We start from the raw sequence: 4,866 nt of genomic DNA on the forward strand, positions 1-4,866 counted from the left end.
GAAACCATTATTTTTCCTCTTACTTTACACATGATTTTTGCTAAAATTTCAGCTCATAAATCACTACCAAGGTGGAATCAAGCAAACGCAAGTAACCTAAGTGTGACGCCCCCACTTCTCCCAGGGGCGAACCCAAGGGTATCCGCGGGACGCCTGCCCAACTCTCGCCAGGACTCGATACAAATTCAATTCAAAATTAAAATCTAATACTAACAATAAAAATCGGAATAAAAGTACGAAGTCATTTCCATACGTAAATATTCAATCTTACATCACAATTTCAAACTTACAATTACTTTTCCCAAAATATACAACTTCCAAAAGTTGTCTAAACAATTGTATTCAAAATTCTAATCAAATGAGCCATCAAGTAAGCTTCTTCATAATTCCTTCCATTTCAGCTCCTGTTAAGGAAAACAAATCTAACGGGTGAGCGGATGCTCGTGAGGCCAAGAAAACATGCAAGACACGTAGTTCAATTGGCGTGCCCCACTTTTCGAAATGGTGTGAAAGTAGTGTGTATGTGAACGTGTGTAAAAATGAAAATAAAAGGCCGTGGGACTTGAAAATGCGACGATTTGGCCAAACAAAGTTCAAAAAGGGTTTTTTAAATGGAAAAGGGAGTCGCCACTTGGTATAGAGTTAGGGTGTACCAAGTCACCCAAAAAGTGATTTTTTGGAAAGAAAAATAAACAAACCCTTTTTAAAGAACTTTTAGGTCTACGTAACCAAAGAAAGGGATCGGGGGTCACATTTGATAAGGGAGAAGGCAAAGGCAAAGCCTAAGGCACTCCCTTACCCTAGCCAAAGCTAGTTGCATGACTTAGCCCTTCTTTTCCCAATTTTTCTACCCAAAGTATGTGTTGCATTTTGGATGTGACTAATAAAAAATGCAATCCTAAATCTAAAATGTCTCTTATGAGGCTTTTTGGTCCCAATCACATGAATTGTGATGGCCAATAAGGAAGGCCTTCATAGAGGTCATGAATAATGCAAATGAAGACTCAAGTATGAGTGTAAGTGTGCAAATGTAAGAAAAGTGCAAGTAAAATAAAAACAAATGTAAGTGCAAGTGTGCAAATGTAAGAAAAGTGCATGTGTGCGAATGTAAGGAAAGTGCATGTGTGCCAATGGAGAAAATAAAGGTGTTGTGTGCAAGTGGATGAAAATAAGGTATAATGGTAGTAAATATATAAGTGCTATTGGGTGCAATTTGTGAGGTAGAAAATAAATAAGGGATAGGGAAAGAAGAGAAGTTTGAACAAGGCATGTGGAGTGAGAAAAATATAAGTAGTGAGAGAGTGTGGATAAAGAAAATGAGGAAGTGATGTAATAAAAATGAGAGTGTATGAACCTAGAGGAATGCATCAAGTCGGGTACGGGAATGACTCCTAATTTCACGACTTTAATTTTCCCTTTGATTAGAAGGAAGAACTAGCGTGCTAAGGCTATTTTGTAGCCACACTCGCTCGTTTCCCTTATCGAAAGGGGACTCTCAAGAAAATGTACCCTATAACTAGCATGAGGATGTAAAAACCTAAAATGAAGGGGAAAGGATTGGAGGATCATGCCAAATGCTAGGAAAAGAAAAGAAAAATTAAGAAAAATGTATGAAATGTAGTGAAACATGCAAGTATGAACTAGCGAGGGAAATCCCTAAGGGTCTAGCGTTGGACTAGCCCATATCTATGCATTCCTACTAGCGTTGGACTAGTGGAAAACGGGACAATAAGCCTCAACTAGCGTTGGACTAGTGTGGTGACGTGCATTCATCCATTACATTCATCTATGACTATAGAAAGCAAGTAGACATGCCAATCACCTATAAACACGTAGCACATAACACTTAGCATGCTCGACTAAATGCAAGAGCCTAATAAAGCAAATTAACACGTAGCAACAAAAGCAAGCAATCAATCTAATGAACCTATTACATTTGCTAACTAAAATGAAAGGGGAAGGGGAAAAATGGACAAAAATGCTCTCCAAGCCCTATCTATTACAAGCCAAGAGGTGTACACATACCCCATAAAGAATAACTTAAATAAAAAAACAAAAGTAAATGAAATAAATGAAAGGAATTAAGGAAAAGCAAGGAAAGCAAAGTAGGCATGCAATTCTCACTTAGCACGTTGGATCACATAGGGTCAAATAAGGTCAACATAAGGGATAGAGTGTACCTCCCTTGAATCGATGCCCTAATGAGGAGAAATTACTAATTTACCCTCCAAAAGAATAAAAAGGTCAAGGTACCACTTTACTTATCAAATAAATCAGAGAAAATGGAAATAAACACCAAATTGAATCACTCGAAGCATTCCAAGGAAAGTAAACTACTCGTATTTAACCAATTAAGACAAACAAAGACCCAATTGAAAAATTAAAGAAGTTTAAAAACCAATTTATTATTATTATAAACACTAAGGGTCTAAAAAAGACATAAAATAAATTTAGAATCTAAGGTGAAACATACCAAATCAAACGAGAAAATTCACAAAAAGTAAATGAAAAGCAATTTGCTAGGATTAAACAACAAAAATGCCAAAGAATCCGAAAAAAAAATCAAATTAACTATAAATCTAGAAAAAAGTTATTAGACCCTTCAAATTCATTCTACAACTCCTTAAGGATCTACCCAAAACAAATCAAGACGTGCTAAAGAGAAAATGGCATGTTAAGGGGACAAAATTAATTAAGTTTTCCAATTAATTGGGCCATGGAAGCATTAGATAGAAGCCAAGGGGTCGGACTGTAATTTTCCCTTTGTTTTCCATGCATGCAACTACGTAGAAGAACCATTCTTTCTGCACCATTTCTGCTGTGAATTTCTTTCCAGTTCATCATGCAAACACGTTCACCAAATGCCAGGATTTTTACTATCAATCATTGACTAAACATGCAACTTCATTGCGAGATTAAAACAAGAATTGAAGCTGACCGTTAAGGGTAAAAATTAAACAGCAAAAGAAGGAAAAAGAAAAAGGTGCAGCAAGGCTCTCTGCAATCCAAAGAGCACAGCCGTAACTTTCATTTCTTAGTTGCAGGTTTCAGCCTCAAGCACCGAATTCAGATCCATCATCCAGCTTTTCAACTTGACATTAAAACAGCGCACAATCCAAACAAACAAAACATAGAAGGCAATTACTGAAATACTGAATGATTCCATGCAAAAGACAGGAAGAAGCTTTCTGCAACAACAAAAGGACCTCGGCAGCTAAGCTAGTTCATCCGCAAGCCTTATCCATGAATCTTTGGCAAACAAAACTTTAAACCAACTCTAATTAAAACATGTCTAAACAACACTTAATCAAAGCAGTTCCTAAAAGAATTTCATGCAAGCTTTATGTAATAAAGAATTCCTGCAAAAGAGAAGCCTGCTGTATTTCCGTTTACAAACAAATTCCAAGCCTGCTGCATTTTTTTGAAGAGAACAACTCTTAAATAACTTGGCAACTTCAGCAATATCATACCATGAGTTTCCAACAAACTTTCAGATTCAAAATACATCAGAAATGATACATATTCATGCTAAACTCTGACCCAAACAAACCAGAAACAAGGCAAATGAACCAGAAGCGGCAAACAATGACAAAGCTGCTGTAACAAGTCGATTACTTTCAAGCTTATTACAGCAGACTCTATACGCAATGCTCATCCCAAGGAAAACTAAACCCAAGCAAGGGAGCCATCAAACATTCCAATGGCTATCCATCCTAGAGTTCAGGCAAAAAAGAAATTTTTTGTAACTAAACAATACATCACTTGCCACTGCCGCAACTAAGTGCCGCTACGAACTTCACCACTTATCCCATGCATGTATGCTCATAAGACCGGAATCAAGACATCATTTTCTAGCCAAAACCCACATACTCTCTGACCCTTTATCAAGCATGATGGCTTATCTCTAGCAGATACAATCGAGGAAACAAGGATGATGCAAAGAAAGGTAACCAGAATCAGATTGAAAAATCATGCGAATCTGTGACCACACAAGATTGTATATTCAGCAAACGAAATTCCATATGAATCTAAACTCCTGCTACCAAACCCAGTTCGAACCCATATAACATCCAGCCATAGTTCGGGTTTTTCTTGCTCCAACAGATTTGCAAAAATGAAAAAAAAAAATAACACCAAAAGGATGAAAGCCGATGAAACAATGGTAATCAAGATTTCAAATTTTCTGATGTAACTCCATGTTATGTGCAAGGAAGAATAAAAAGGAGCTACCTTTTCTTTCTCTTCCTCAACTCCGAAACCCTTCCTTGTTTCTTTCACTGCCGTAGCTGCCTTCCTCAGCCGCCAACGTATCCCTCCGTCTTTGCTTTCTCTCCCTCTCCCTCGCCTCTCAGTCTTTCTTTCACTTGCTCTCTCTCGGTTTTTTTTTTTTTTTTTTGTTTCTTAGCCCTCTGCTCTCTCACTCTCTATCACTAGCCACCAGCCCTCTCTATCTTCCAGCCGTCAAAACTCCCAACAATTCTTCTTGCTTTCCCTCTGTTTTTCCTTATGCCAGCCGTCCGTTTTCCTCTCAGCCGTCAACTAGTTTTCTGGTCCTTGCTCTCTCTCACAAAACCCTCCTTATCCCTTGGCTGCGCTTCTTTTCCAACCTTTTATATATCCCGTGGAACCCCCTCAACCCTCACCTCAAAGGTGAGGATGGGAGGTTGATTTCTACCCCAAATTCCAGCCCTCCGATCCAGAAAAATCTCCCATGAAAGAAAAGAGAAGAAAAAGAAATGACATTATTTTCCACGCTGCCGCGTGTGCGGCATTCTTTTTTTTTTTTTTTTTTTTAAAAACAATTTTTTTTAATAATAATGTAACACAATATAGATAACTAATTAAGAAAAATAACTAATGAAGAAA

At 37.6% G+C, this 4,866-nt stretch overlaps 1 long non-coding RNA gene across 1 annotated transcript; it reads right to left on the reverse strand.

Moving 5' to 3' along the window:
* Positions 1-228: 228 nt before the first annotated feature.
* Positions 229-4,574, reverse strand: LOC140012501 (uncharacterized). The gene is made up of 2 exons (XR_011819664.1): positions 4,231-4,574; positions 229-3,264 (listed from the first exon to the last, which is right to left on the reverse strand). It is a non-coding gene; the product is annotated as an uncharacterized lncRNA (long non-coding RNA).
* Between the last annotated feature and the right edge of the window lie 292 nt (positions 4,575-4,866).

This window comes from Coffea arabica, chromosome 8e, assembly GCF_036785885.1.
Source record: "Coffea arabica cultivar ET-39 chromosome 8e, Coffea Arabica ET-39 HiFi, whole genome shotgun sequence".
NCBI classification, from domain to species: domain Eukaryota; kingdom Viridiplantae; phylum Streptophyta; class Magnoliopsida; order Gentianales; family Rubiaceae; genus Coffea; species Coffea arabica.